Raw genomic sequence first — 16,515 nt, 5'->3', positions numbered from 1 at the left:
TGAATTTCAGGCCAGGCAGGAGGGTGAGAGACAACTGAGGAACGAAGGCTAGTTAATACCAGAAGGGCAAGCTTGGCCTAAAGACATATGATTTCATTTTTTCCTAACGCTGGACTGACCAAACAAGATGTGTTTCCCCCTCAGAATGGGGTGTTTTCCATGATGCCTGTTGAAGATGTTGGTCCACAAACTCAGGGGTGAGAAAAACACTATCTTATTTTCCTTATGTCAAGCCCCTCCCCACTGAGATGTGAGAAATTCCAATGAGTAATGGGAGTCTTTTCCCCATTCAAGAGTATGAGAATCTGAAACTTCAAATGATGGCAAGAAATTATGGGAAGGAATGCTAATTTTCAGTATAGCCAGGTCACTGCTGGCATCCTCATCTTCCAAGTCCAGAGTGACTACCCAAAATCCAGTGGCTCTCCATTTCTTGCCACACATTTGGTACAGAAATATTACTTTGGTTAGGATCCTGTGATTCAAGTCCTACTTCCCGAGGTGCACCATGCTACCAACACTCGTGGGAGTTGGCAGCCTCTTTGTTTCTCTGCCACAGAGCACTTCCTGGGTCCCCATTACTCCTTGGACAATCCTCCCAACATACCACCACTCACCCCCACCCTACCTCATTCCCTTACCCAGTGAAGCTTCAGCATCAGCTCTTAAAAGATACCCTCTCTTGCCCTTCTTGCCAGAAAATCAAATGAAATCTCTTCACTTGGCTTTGAATTTCTGAAACAGTCTTTCTCAGGTTATTCTTACTGTTCACATAAAGATTTCCAACAGCCTGCCTGACGCAAATGAGAGACAAGAGAGGAAATAAAGTAAAGGGGAAAAAAAAAACTAATAAAAACTATTATTTCAGTAACAAATCATACCTTCTTTTACAAACTATTTCTGCTTGAAAGTATGGTCTTATTTTAAAAGTCATATGAAAATTCCAGTAGCAGGTCACTGACACATCACATAGTGCTTTCTGAATTTTGTTAATATTGAATTCATTTTTATAATAAATGTCATTTAGTTAAGAATAAAATAGAAGATATGTAAAATACATACTACGGCAAATTAATGGAGAAAGTCAAAAGGATTCGGACTGTTTTTAGGACTAAGGAGCAAAGGACTAAAATTATTAATAGGTTAAGTCCATGAATGTAAAATCCTGATGTTTTAAGAGTTTTGGAGGATATTGATTGTAATTTTGCAACAATACGATTATATAACCAATATCTGTGGCTCTTTCAATGTTCCTCATCTTAGAACCTTCCAGGGGTCTTCTGTAAATAGGTCAATCACAGTATTCCATTTTAGATCAGTTGTTTTTGACAATGATTAGGTGAAACCAATGGTAATGTTTAAAATATTTAACAACAGTAAGAAAGATGCACTGATCAGTACACCTGGCTTTAACGGTGTAATTAGTTGTTGAATCATGAGAAGGTATGAAGATTCATGATAAAGGAGCTTTAATGGGACTGGGCTTGGGAAGCTATTTGCCTATTACTGGTAAAGTGTTTCAATGTTTTAGTAACTAACAACAACTCTACTGGTGTGTAGCAGCTGACTATTGGCTCTGTACGTAACCATGTAAGTATCATTCTGCCAGCTAGAGAAGTTGGTTTAAGTAAATGCAAGTATGTATTTCTTCTCTCTACAGTGGAAATGGAAAATGAAAAGAAATTAATTACCGATGTTACAGATGATATGTTAAAGGTAAATTTCAAACTTAATGTAAGGGCACACACTATCTGAAGAAGTATTTTAACACTTTTTATATTAAATGCCACCTCTTCACAAAAACCTTCCTGATCTCCTCATTAAAAATAAAGTATGTTTCCCAGCTCTCCGCTGATAGCCTCGTTCCCATCTCTGCGTCTGTTTCCTTCATATCACATATCATGACTTGTAATGTTTTTAATTTATATAACTGTTTGCTTGTTTAACTGTCAGGGCTTGGCATTTATTCTTTACTTGTTCTGTGTCCATGTGTGTGTGTTTGTGTGTGGGTGTGATGGGGGGGTGCACGTTTACACTGGTTCTTTGACTAGAATGCAAGCTTCTTGAGACCAGGACCACTTTTGTGTCGTACATATCTGTATTCCCTGTATTCACAGTGCCTGGCACATAGATGATCAGTAATTTACTGACTAAAATAATGATCCTAAATCATTAACCAAAATTAATCACTCCATGTTCTTACATTCCCATTTCTTTGGTCATTTACCTCCATTTTAGCAATTAATATTTTGTAAATGGTGTGAGCTCCTTGAGAATAGAGGGCACGTCTCATTCATCTGTGTAAGTAAGCCAGTCTGCTACCCAGCGCCAGACCCATAGATGGAGTTATTAAATGGCAGCTGAAACGCGAATGGAAGGCAGAGAAAGCTGCTTCTATTACTTCCCCACAACAAAGACACACTTATTTGGCCAGACTTTGAGATGCTTAACTACTCAAAGGCTGAATCTCAGCCTCAAAACATGGGGTTTATTCCAAGATCATATGAGTTACAATGAAAAAAGAAGAAAGGAATGCAAAATATTTCTGCCTGAAAGCGTGCTTTTACACTAAAAGTCATATGAAAAATCCAGCAGCCAGTCACTGGCAAATCACAAGCATTGCTGTCTGAGTCTTTCGAACTATATATTCCAAATACTTCATTTTAGGAAACAAAGATATAATAACGTAACCTAATTCTGATGTCTCTCCCAACTTCTGGAAAGCTGGGAGATCAATTAGTCTGAGAAATTTGCATACAGTTAAATCTTCCTCCACCTCAGAGAACCAAACAGGAAACTTGACTTTCTCCTTCAAGGTTTTAGATTTGGGATCCATAGGAGGATTATGTTAATTTCTTAACCATTTGATACAGTGCAGCATCCACAAGAACGAATGTGATGAACTGGTGAAAGTCCTACAGTGAGGCAAATGCCAGCAGGGTGGGGGCCCTGGGGTTTGTCTGCTGCTGTTACCACATGCTGGCTTAGACCAAGTGCTGGCAGCTGGGTCTTTGCACTTCAGCTGAGGAGCAATGCGTATATCAGTTTCATTCATGTCAAATTATCCACATTCTTTGAGAATAATCTGGAAAAATAATAAGCCATGCCTTTTTTACCTTTTTACCTTTGCCTTTCAGGTTGTAATTAAAAAATTACATTGCTCTTCAGAATACAGAATATATTGTGATTATGAAATTATAGACACAGCATGTGCCTTAATGACTCTAAGTAAGGCATGCCAGATTTGCCAACTAAAGTTACAGGATTTCCAGGTAAATCTGGGTATCAATAAAGAACAACGTTTTTTGTTGTTGTTGGTTTTGTTTTTTTTTTTGTCTTCTTAAGTATACATATGTCCCATGCAACATACTTATTCTAAAAAAAAGTAGTTGTGGTTATATGAAATTCAAATTTATCTGGGAGTTCTGTATTGTATTAGGCAACCTTTCCCAAAGTTTAAATTCCAATTTTCCTACCAACTACTTTGGCTAGTAATTTAACCTCTCTGAGCCTTCCCTATCTGGAAAATGAGAGTGGACACATCAACCTTGCACAGCTTTTGCGATAATTAACTGAGGCGCTGTGCTTCCTCGTATGGGTACCAGATCAGAAATAAACTTAAGCATACCTTTCAGGGTTAAGGCATAGTATTAGTCAAGATAAGGTTAAGCATATATTGTGCTAACAATGTCCGAATGTCCAACCTCCTAACATTAAAAGAGTTCATTTCTCTCTCATGCAACATCACTTTAGATTCCGTGTAGCTTCTCAGTAGTCCAGACGGCCTGGATCTTGTAGAGCTACCATTTTGCTATGGGGCCACTTTCCTAATTGTCAGGCACAAGTGTGAAAGACATAAGAACTGTGCCAGCAATTAACTGCTTCAGCCTGGAAGTGATACACTTGACGTCTGCCCACAATCCACAGACAAAACTTGTCACATAGTCCTGCCTAGCTACGAGGGGGCAGCAAAATATAATCCCCATATGCCAGGAAGAAGACAGGAACCAGTGTGTGTGAGCCCTACAAGTCTTTACCACAAAGGTTATCATGATATTAGAAGCAACAGTAGAATCTACAAGTTAACTAAGCACTGAGTGGTCCAAACTTCTTCCTAATGTGAAAATCTCTTCCAGGATGTCTCTAGTGCTTCATCGACCCTTAGCTTGAATGCATTCAGCAGCAAGGGACTCATGGCTCATTATTAAAGATTTTCATCTTTGTTGAGCTTGTTGAACTCAAATCTGTATCCTTACAATTGCTAAAACTTGCCCCACTCTGTGGCCGTTACTGCCAATGTCTGTACTTTATTAAAAGAAAAAGAAAAAACAACTATAGAAAATATGGTAAAAAATGAGAAGGCATAATTATTTTAAGAATGAAGAATAAACAAATACTTGAGAAAAGAATAGATCACTTTTAAATTTAAAAATGCTTAAGGAAAACTACAATGTATAATCAGTCAATTTGTTTTCTTTTAATTTCTAAGAAGTTACTCTCCAGAAGATGGGAATAAAGGTGTAGTGGGCCCAGGGGCCGGGGGATTGTTTACTGAAAAAAGAAATGTTTGCTTTTTTTATTCTGGTTGCTGTGGGTATGTACCACTTTTATTTTGAAAGAATAACTTTATGTGGAAAATTTCTGATTATAGAAAAAGAGAGCTTAATAACTTTGACCAGTTTGGGGCTAAATTTTTAAAGATGGCAGTGCCTAATGTTTTAAGGACCTTTTTTTTTAAATTCAGTGATTAAAATAATGATGGGAATATTTAATACATGTATTCTATGAATATGGAACATAAGTTGTTTTATAACTGGATTACTATGCTTCATCTATTCAAAAGAAAGTTTTGTTTGCTTCCCATTTGATCTTTCCTACCAATTAGTAACTGGGCTTAATTTTCCTTCTCATCAGGTTTCTATTTTCTTCATTAAAACCTTTCATGCATGTTGAAAGAAAATCATTGACTATTTCAGAAAGAATACAGAGCTCTATTTTTACTGACCTACTTATAATTCTGAATAAGAAAATAACCTACTGGTAGAGCTTATTTCAAATTATAGGAAAAGATTTAATAATGACCACTGACTAAAAGGAGACTCAAATAGCACCCAGAACATTACCCCAGGGTTAGACAGGAGTTTGATATTAAAAGGTTACAGTCTATAATGGTTAATACAAGTCATTAATGCAGCTTATAAATGAAACATATCTTCTATCAACCAATTTCTCAGTCCCACAGACATCAGTTGACTGCTTTTTATAATTCCTCTCTGTTTGCTCCATCCCCATATTCTGTCTACAATTGTCCTGCTTATTTCAAACTGTATAATAATACAACCACAGTTAGCTGTAATGTTGTGGAAATATTGCTGGAAATGGCACTAAGAAAATGTGTTCAATCCCAGCTTGCTTCTTTACTGGTACACGAACATGAACAAATCATTTTAGTTCTATGAACCTCTATGAGTAAGGATATCTACCTTATAGAGTTGAAACAGAAACTATGCTACAAATTTGCCCCCAATACTGTAAGAACTCTCTGAGTGTGAGTTCCCTACCCATTTTGGATGTCCACAGAGAAAAGAGTGTTCGTAATGAATGGTTAATCTATGCACATCTTTACTATCAACAGTCTAAATAAAGAGTTAAGTTATAAAACAAGCAAAAAGCAAACATAAAAATCAAAAAATAGAAATTAATGAGCCCTTGAAAGATAGAAACTATAAAATAAGCAGTGCTAATAGTTCATTCCTTAATATAAACAAAATGCTTTTTCTCTACAGAGTCTATGCAAGCACATAAAGTCATACTTAAGAATTCTTATAAATATTTTACAAAGGTAAGAAGTCACTGTTGACATTAACAAGGACTTTTTGTAGCTCTCAAGAATTTCTAGATGCTGAGAGCAATAGATGTGAATAAACAGGCACAAGAACATTTGTAATAAGTAGCATGCCCAACTACAATGAACTGCCTCACTTTCTCAATGTGACCCACAAAAAAACATTTTTTCTTCCACTTTTTTCCATGGATGTGCATTTCTGCCTGAGGACTACTGCATCCTCCCACCTCCCCATACTGAACATTCCAGAACAAACAAGTGCAGAAATTCATTTATATTACTGATAGCATTGGTAACCTTGTGCTATGACGCTAATGTGAAAGGGCAGGATGGTAGCGTGCTCTCAAATAAAAGCCATAACTAATAAAATTCACCCAGCTAAAGACAGAATTTATTTTAATCATCTGCTTAAAGTCAGACGATGTTTGTCGATCACACAGAGTCCACAGGGTACCGAGGACTGAGAGTGCCGCCTCTGGTCTACAGTGTGCACCTGAGCACCGTCTCCTACACGGATGTTCACCCTCCTAAGCTAGTCCTTCATAGTCACCTTACAGGAGCCTCCACAACCTTCCCCTGCTGCCCTCACACCCCCAATCCCCCGCCGGCCCTTCCGGACTCTCAGCTTCTTCATTCCCTCCCCTTTTGGTTTAACTTCTGATGACCAGGCCCCTGGGATTATCAGATGGAGTAGGGAGGAAGGAGAGGGTCAATTTTGATTCTTGGGAAGAAGCGGAAAGGGCAGGGGAGTCTCTACCATTGTCTGACTTCTGGAAGGTTATCTAAAAATTAAGGAGACATCTTTAATGAGAGTATTGACAAAACTGATTATCTCTTCAAACTTCTCATGTTTAAAAAAAAGGAAACAAACAAATGGAAAGGCTCTGTCTTCTTACCTAAATATGATGATTTACATAACCAAATAAAATGGGCCTTACAGGTTTCAGGGTAAGGAATGTGTGTGTGTGTGTGTGTGTGTGTGTGTCTGTGTGTGTGTGTGTCTGTGCAGAAAAACATCTAAACACTTCAAAACTAATTGTAAGAAATAATAGCAGTAATCATACATGTACACAGAGTCTCTCTGTGTTGATCATACTTTTTATTTATCTCTCCAGATCCCCTAATTTTAACTTCTTGAATGTCTCATGAATCAGATATGAATCAGAAAATTATATGTTAATTCAATGAAAAACAATTGTTTGAAATGTAGACAAATAACTAGCTTGCTAGATGAAAACTAGTTGATCTTCCTTGATCCATTACTGCATATTATAGAGGTCATCCTATTTTATTAGTAAATTTGACAATGATTATGATTTCCAAGAGCCTCACTTTTCCATCTGCATATTTCAAAGTTTAATTTTTAAGGTAAGGATTTTTAAAAAATTCACTCTTTTATAGGGTTTCAAAGATCTTCATTCAAAGTGTTTTAACATGATCATTCTTGTACATAAGATTTGCATATTTCTTTATTAGATACAAAATAATTTAAATTTAACTTGGCTTAAAATAAAGACTTAGGTTACTTAGGCTTTGGGTTAGTTCTCTTTTATACATGAAGCTACTTTTATAACCAAAATGACAGGTCAGGGAGGTGCTTAGAAGGCTGTCTTTTGGTTGACAAGTAATAAATAACCTTCTCCTAAAGGCAGTGAACTAACCCCTCTGAGCTTTCCCAATCACGTGCTCTTGAATATACTGTTTCGACTTGATCAGTTTGTTTTCCTGATCTTTTCCCTCTCTAATTTGAATGTTTCACTGAAATTATCCAAAGCTAATAGTTTTTTCTGGTCTCAGAAATATCTGATGTCCTTTACTAGTGAGAGTTCTATAAGCACCAAGTAAAGAAAATTACCAGCTGTCCTTCAAGTGGACAATAAGGAAGAGGAGTTGAATCCAAATCTCAGGGAGTCTCTTTTGGTTAGCAGTATTTAATTTCTGGTAACACTAATTATATTGCATTTTAGTGAAGACACTAAAATGTCTTGTCAATGGTCCCAACAGGACAGCCACACACTTTGTAAATCTTTTAATGCTTGTCATTGCATTAGTTGTGAATAGGGACCAGAAGTGTTTTTTAAATGGGAAATGTGATTTTGCCAACGCTGAGAAGAACCATCAGTCTTGACTTCCTGTCTTGTAGAGGTAAAACTAAGGGATAATAATTGATTTCTTACCATGGGAAATGTCCCTGGTTTCTCTAGACCATGTAATTCCCCAAAATTTTATAAACTAGGCTAGGGTTTGAATTTTACCTGTGTTTTTCAGTCAACCTCTATTTGTCTTATGAGTCGCTGAGATCCTCACCTACTTCTGTGCTTCTTCCTTGTGGAGGCAGTTACCATGGTATCATTAATGTAATGTGCTACCTTGCACTTAATGATATTACAAACACATGGCATCTATTCAAATTAAGTAACAACAGTGTAAGCACTGTGTATTGTCTTGGCACCATAGCAGCACTACAATCTCCAAGCATCTATACTACATTTTCTTCATACTCTAGCCGAAAAAGAACTTTGATCATGCATCAATCCATAAAGATCTTACTCTTTACTAAATTTCCATTTCCTCTGCCTCTACCAGCCATTTCAGCAAATACATTTTGAGGATCATAATTCTGTCTCCCCAGTTAGATGCAGGCTCATTGAGGAAGGAAGCCTTTTCATACTCTTCTTTTATGGTTGAAGCACTGACTGATATATGAGAAATTTTACCCATCAGATATAACCATTTATTTAGAAATTCTTTCAGGCCACTTCTGAAGAGTGGTGCAAGCATAAGTCAGAGAAAAAAGGATCAGACAAGAAAACAGAATCACTAATGAACTCTACATATCAAAAATATGATAAATCTTCCATCTAGAAAAATAAATACATATTTATAATTATTATGCTGGCTATTTTGGAATCTTCAAAATAGCTAATGATTGGTCACTGGAAGAGAGACTGCCAGCTCATCATCAAACCTATTTCCTCTTTTTCCTTGGGATACAGCTAAATGATATTTCCCAACTTCCCTTGTAATAGTGTGGAGCCAAATGACTAACTTCTAGCCAATGGAATTTTGTAGGAAGTGATGAAAGCTACTTTCAAGTCTGGCCTATAAAGAAATCTTCCTTATAATTATAATCCATATTCCTTCCGTCGTCACTATATTGATGCAAATATGCATGGTGATCTTTGAAACCATGTGATAAAGATATAAGATCCACAAAATGGAAGTAATATAAATTCTCTCACTTGAGGAAGAACCACTCTGATTAGAAACATCCATCTACCCTTCACATGAAAAGGAAATTAACAATTATGATAAGCTATGTGTCTGAGCCTATTTAACTGTAAATAGGGTTAAAAATATAAAGTCAGTCATCCTTCCTTTTTGCAAAAGGTATCATATTGAAAGAAGAGGAGGAAGAAATGTCACTACCCAGCCTCTAACCTCACCTCTCCCATGACACCAGATTGGTGTACCACAGAAGTTATAGGGCTCTCTCATGTCATTACGTAAGGTGTATCTCAGAAATAAGACTCCATGCCATTATACATGCACATCAAATTAGATATAGAGACTAAATTCCAAATTGATAAAGCAGTCACTGCCACAAATTATATATACATATATATACACACACACACACACACATACATATATATACACATATACATATATACTATCATATATTACATAATATATCTCTATATAGGTACAGAATATATTATATTTAACTATATTTTCTATAATGTATATCTATACATTTAACTATCATTAATAATATAGTTTATAAGTTAAAATTACATCTCATACATTAAATTTTTTCAAGTAGTTAATAAGAAAAAAATGGTTTAGTATTCATTCTGTATTAATTGACACTTTCTTTACTATAGAAGGTTTATGGCTTCTTGAATATTTCTTTTGCTAAAACAATCTATCACTAATTCCTATGCTTTATATTATGGATATTATAATAGAAGTTCTAGTAGAAATTGTCAATATTATTGATCAATTATATAGTCTAGATATTTTGCTCATTTCTACATAATTCCAAAATATGGTTTAAACAGTGAGAAGTGAGCCAATATGCACATTACATACATACTTAATTATTTCAGAAGCACTTGGAGTATAATGGCTATACTACACCGTTGTTTTCAGAACATCAGCCTTGTTTCAGCCCCTAGCACACAGCAGATGCTAAATACGAGGATATAGTCATGATGATACCATAAAGATATGTTTAAAAATTGTAAAATAATGGAAACTTTATCTTTTACAAATATTATAGTGCAGACATAATCTTTGGAAATGAACACAATAATTTTAACTACACAACAAATGCAGTACTTAATTCACTCTCAAAACAAGTATTTTTGATTATTTTGACTTTAAACACCTAACACACATGTATTTAAAAATTTCTTGTGGGGAACTCTTACAAGGCTATTTGTACAAGCAGAATAGAAATCATCAGTAAAAGAAACAGTCTAAATGCTTTAATCTTAACTTAGAATTTCACTAAACAGAAATTAAATTATTGTTAATTGGCCCTACACCAGTATTTGCAATATTGTGTTGAATTTAGAAAACTCAATGAAGAAATTAATGGCACATTTTATCAGAAACTACATTGTTTGAGATGTCAGCTTGAAATATTCTGCCCTAAAATAGCAATGTTATGTTTGACTGAATCTCTACTCAGTGACACAAAAACACAGCCCTAACATTATTCTTCTTTGCTTTCAAAGAATTTAAGCTTCTCCATGAGGCAAAAACACATGACTGGCCTAAAAGATGACTTTGAGTTGCCTTAATGCCTTTGGAATTCTAGCTATTAATCTAAGCTTACTATAACTAAGCATATAATTTAATAAAATGTAATTCAATTGGACAATGAATATATTCAATATCATTGGCCACAAATGATCACTAAATATATTAATATTCATCAACAGTTTTTCTGGAAAAATAAAGATGCTCCTGAAACTCTTATTCTCCCCAATTTAACCTAAATTCCTGGTCTTTATCATTTAGCTTTTTGACTACATCTTTTATAAATGACAATCATAGGACTTCAAAGGAAAAACGAGGATGAGATACGAACTTCACATCAGCTTTGGATATATAACATGCACATTAATGGTGGTTACTAATAAGTCTTAATATGCTGCCCATGTGTGTATTTCTGAACAACCCAATTCTTTTTTTTTCTTTTCCATTATGGTTTATTACAGGATACTGAATATAGTTCTGTGTGCTATACAGTAGGACCTTGCTGTTTATCCCTTCTATATATAATAGTTTGCATCTGCTAACCCCATGAGGCAAAATTACTGTGTAAAATTTAATTTCTATCAAAGAAATCTTAGAAATAATTTCTGTAGGGGGCCAAGCAGTGTTGCACATTTTTTTTTTTTTTTAATAATGTTGGGGTGGCATTTTTCACCAAGTTTCTTTATTTATTTATTCATTTTTGCTGTGTTGGGTCTTCGTTTCTGTGTGAGGGCTTTCTCTAGTTGCGGCAAGTGGGGGCCACTCTTCATCGCGGTGCGCGGGCCTCTCACTAGCGTGGCCCCTCTTGTTGCGGAGCACAGGCTCCAGACGCGCAGGCTCAGTAGTTGTGGCTCACGGGCCTAGTTGCTCCACGGCATGTGGGATCCTCCCAGACCAGGGCTCGAACCCGTGTCCCCTGCATTGGCAGGCAGAATCCCAACCACTGCGCCACCAGGGAAGACCCTGCACATGTATTTTGACACTGATTCCTGACCTATGCTGTGAACAACTTTGTTAGAGTATGGCATTTTAACCATTCCACAATGTTTGGTCAAAGAACAAAGACAAGTATGTTTTTCTTTTTACACTTTGCACCCGACTCCTACATTAGAAAACACCTGCAAGCTGAGGAATGATGTCAATATGTGAGGTAGAATATACTACTGGTGGTCTATTGCTAGGCTTTCACAACTAATAGAGATTACCTTTTCAGCTTTTCCTCTTTCTTCAATGCTTGAAATTCTTGTTTCACAGGATTACTCATAAAACTGATTGGACATTTGGTAATAATGAAGGCATGGTGTAAATTGTGTTCCAGTCTACTAAGATAATTATGAATAAGATATTAATTTCAGTATTTTTCATCTACTTTAAGATTTCTATCTTTGATTCATTTAGTTATTAAACTAGCATTGATAGTCTGTACTCTCCTGGTTATATATGTTTGTTATACATATTTTATAGATGAAGGACTGAGACTCAGACAAACAAAGGCACCTGCTCACTGAGGCAAAGCTGGTATATTTTATGACTCAAAATACAACACTCTTTCCATTCCCCAGCCTTCTTTTTTAGAATTTGAGCAGTAATTTAAAAATACAAACATTTTGGAACCAAACTAATTTGACTTCAAAACCTGAAATTGCCACTTACAAACTACATAATTTTTAAAAATTTTGAATCTCCAGAAGCCTGTGTTTCCTCATCCTGAAGAAGAGGAATAAAAGTAATACTTTAATAATATTTTTCAAGAATGAGAGATAATATATGCACAGCACTAAGGGAAATAACAGGTGCTCACGAATAGTAGCTAATGAACATATTGGAGGTAGGTTATATTTATTCATTTTAGTGGCAGTACTGATTAATTACTAGACTGGGAGTAAATAAGTCAGATGTCTAGTCCTAGTTCATTTAAAAAACAGCTAAATGGCTCTCTAGAAATCTCTCAGGTCAGTATTCGAAGAAAGACAAAAACTTGTCTTCTGATAAGTGAGACAAACAATAAACAAGGAAAAAATGAATACGTAATAAAAATTTCAGGGTTTCTTTTTTTAATATTTATGTGGCAGCTTTCTGATAAAAAGCTGATGGAAAATCATGTTTTCAAGGTTAATCTGTTTACTCTGTTAGGAGTCCACATTAGGAATAGCAAATCCAACCAATTTTTAGGCTTTTCGAATATCCATGGCAGTAAAACAGGATTGTGTAATGTTTAAAAAAATAATATAAAAAATGTGTTCTTGGGAATTCCCTGGTGGTCCAGTGGTTAGGACTCCGCACTTCCACTGCAGGGGTCCCGGGTTCGATCCCTGGTAGGGGAACTAAGATCCCGCAAGACGCGGCGGTGTGGCCAAAAAAAAAAATAAAAGTTCTGAAAGAAAAAAATACTATGCAAAGTTTTAGCACCATATTTCAGTGTGCTGTATACACTTTTCAGGGGGTACTATATACGATATAGAAACAAGAGTACAGTGTTACCTTAGCGTGGATGCCAGAGAAGATACATTGAGCTACATTCGAAAACAAAGAAACTAAGCTTGTGGAAGCATATTTATAGCTTCCAACTAAGAAATACAATACAAAAGAAAAATATTCAAATAGTAACTCATTTTATAGGAAAAAACAGCTTTCCATGAAACTTTGTTCATAATAAACAGAATTATGTAATACATAGTAAGCATAATTATATAATCAAAAAGACTGATATAAAAAAAATTATCTAAATTTTTCCCTTTGCCTATAAATTGTAACCTGGATAAAATACGTGCTTCCTAAACTTAGAGGAAAGTAGAAAAATCCAATCGTATTTTTCCAAAATCTAATGATTCATACCTTAAAGCGATCTAGTATGGCCAGCTGGCAGTTAAGCCATCATTAGCTCAGTCCAGTTTACTCAGCATTGGCTGTAACCAGTTCTCTGCTTACTGGTCTATTAAAATGTGATGAGGGCTTCCCTGGTGGCGCAGTGGTTGAGGATCTGCCTGCCAATGCAGGGGACACGGGTTCGAGCCCTGGTCTGGGAAGATCCCACATGCCGCGGAGCAACTAGGCCCGTGAGCCACAACTACTGAGCCTGCGCGTCTGGAGCTTCTGCTCCGCAACAAGAGAGGCCGCGACAGTGAGAGGCCCGTGCACCGCGATGAAGAGTGGCCCCCGCTCGCCGCAACTAGAGAAAGCCCGCGCACAGAAACGAAGACCCAACACAGCCAAAAATAAATAAATAAATTAATTAATAAAAAAAAAAAAAATGTGATGAAAATTATGTACTATAAGGCACCAGGACTTTTCAGTTCCGACATTCTAGGTATAATAGGTTATTTTCTTAATAATTCTTCCTTTGCCAAAGGACCTCTTCCTTTTCCCATTTACCTGTTGCACAACTTCTTACTTAACGATTTGATAAAGTGATAAAAAGCAAAAATTGGTGCTATCTGTTAATCTGGCTCAACTGCCAAACATAGTTTTGGATATTTACCTGGTGACTTTTGAGGTAACTTGACTTATTCTTTTATTTTTGTTCCTACAACTGTGCAGTAACAGAAAAACAACATAAATTATTAATATAAACATTGAGCCTGGTGATTTAAGATCACATTTTATGGTGAGAGAACTGCCTGTTAAATATATTGGTATATTCTTAGTCCATAACCTCCTGGAATAGAGTCATTTTATAAGATAATAATAAAAGCCCCAGCTTGTGTTTTGTGATTCTAATACATTCAGGCTGTGGTTGCTGACTCAAAGAGTATGGGTATTATTTTCTTTATGCATTTTAATATAATTTTAATGATAAAACTAATTGATGTGACTTTAGATAGTTCCAACTGACTGATACGACAATATTTAAAATTACCCAACAACTTATAGGTATCTTCTAATAGAAACCATTAACCTTGCCAATTTATACAAAATAAAAAGACAGGTTAAGAGATATGAAGTACAGAATGAGAACATATGCCTAATCATAGGCCCAGAAGAAGTAAACAGAGTATGGAGATGAGGCAAAATTGGAAGAGAAAAATTACTAAAATATTTCCAGAATGGACAGAGTCATGAATCTACAAATATGTAAAGCAAAATGTAGACTAAGTAGAATAAATAAAAATAGATCCATTTCTATATACAACCTATGAAAGCAGAGACAAAAAGATCTTAAAAGAAGTCAGAGAAAGAGAAGACAGATAACTTACAAAGAAACACCATAAGAATGACAGCAGACTTCTGAGGAACCTCAGTGTCAATGAGAAAACAGCACAGGAACATCTTCAAAACTATCACTCAGGAACTAAAGTGAAAAAAGCCGTTTGGAGATAGACAACAAGGTCCTACTGTATAGCAAAGGAACTATATTCAATATCCTGTAATAAACCATAATGGAAAAGAATATGAAAGAGAATATGTATATATATGTATAACTGAATCACTTTGCTACACCAGAAACTAACACAACATTGTAAATCAACTATACTTCAATTAAAAAAAAAGATTCTTATAAAAGAATGTATAACATTGACACAGGGATAGTCAAATTCACCAACGGAACAGAAGAGCGATGCCAGAAATAAATCCATTCATACATGAAAACCTGAAAGGGTGATACTGCAGATGACTAGGCAAAGGATGGCTCCGTCTATAAATGGTGCTCAGAAAAATTGGGTTTTGATGTGGAACAAAAAGTTGAACTGAGGTTCCTATTCACATCAGGCACAAGACCTAATTCCACATGCATTTAAAGAGTGAAATGTGAAAGGCAATATTTAAAGTTTTTTATGTTGGAGACAACATTAAAAAATAGTTCATTGCTTGTGGAATGGGAAGGATTTCTTAAACAAGACATGGAAGCTACTAACAGTAAAATAAAAGATTGATACCATGACATTAAAATTAAGAACTACTAATCCTCAGAAAACTGTGTCAAGAATGCAAAACTTAAGCCATAAATTAGAATAAGATATTTTCAATATATTTATCTAACAGAAGATTAGAAGACAGAATACATAAAGAAGTCCTATATAGCAAAAAGACAAAAAGCTAATTAAAAAAAATGGGCAATACGCATGAAAAAAATTTACAATGAAAGAAACAGAAGGGATAAAAGCACAAGAACAGTATTAAAACATATTAGTTATTAACATGAATGAAATATCTATCTCTATATGTGTTAATTAAGTCTATTATTACCAAATGTTAGCAAGTTTGTGAACCAGTAAGAAATCTTAAACACTACTGGTGGGAATATAAATTGATACAACCACTTTGGAAAACAATTTAAAACTAACTTATAAATATTCACAAATCCTATGACTAGCAATCCATTTCCTAGGTATTTGCCACAAGAAATTCTTATATATGTTTAAAAAGAAACATTTACAAGCCTCTTTATAGCCGTATTGTTCGTAAGACAAAAAATTAAATTAAAAATCCTGGAAAATAACCCAAATGTTCACTAACAGGAGAATGGATATATATATATATTGAGTATATTCTTACAATGATATATCAAACTGACATTAAAAAAATAAAACAGAATACTGTTACATACAACAACTTGAATACATAGTATTAGTGGGGGGAAAAAGTCTGGTCACTGAAGCCTACTTAAATAGTAATGACGATAGCATTTTTGTGATTCTAGTACCCTAGAGACCCAAGGCAAAAAAGAAAAAGGGACTTTTGGCCTCTATGCACGGGATACATCATAACCAGGATTGCTATGTTTCTTAAAACATTTTAGGAAATATCCTAATATGTATTCACATTAGTAGATTGTTTTACACACAACAGACCAAAATACAAAAATAAATTTAAAAAGAATAACACTAGATTTATAGACACAAATCTTAATAACCATGGCTTGATATGGTTGTAATAAATCATGTTGATGGCCTGGACAAGGG

This window comes from Balaenoptera musculus, chromosome 6, assembly GCF_009873245.2.
Source record: "Balaenoptera musculus isolate JJ_BM4_2016_0621 chromosome 6, mBalMus1.pri.v3, whole genome shotgun sequence".
NCBI classification, from domain to species: domain Eukaryota; kingdom Metazoa; phylum Chordata; class Mammalia; order Artiodactyla; family Balaenopteridae; genus Balaenoptera; species Balaenoptera musculus.
The sequence above is the reverse complement of the archived record's forward strand: the minus strand, read 5'-3'. Positions refer to the sequence as shown.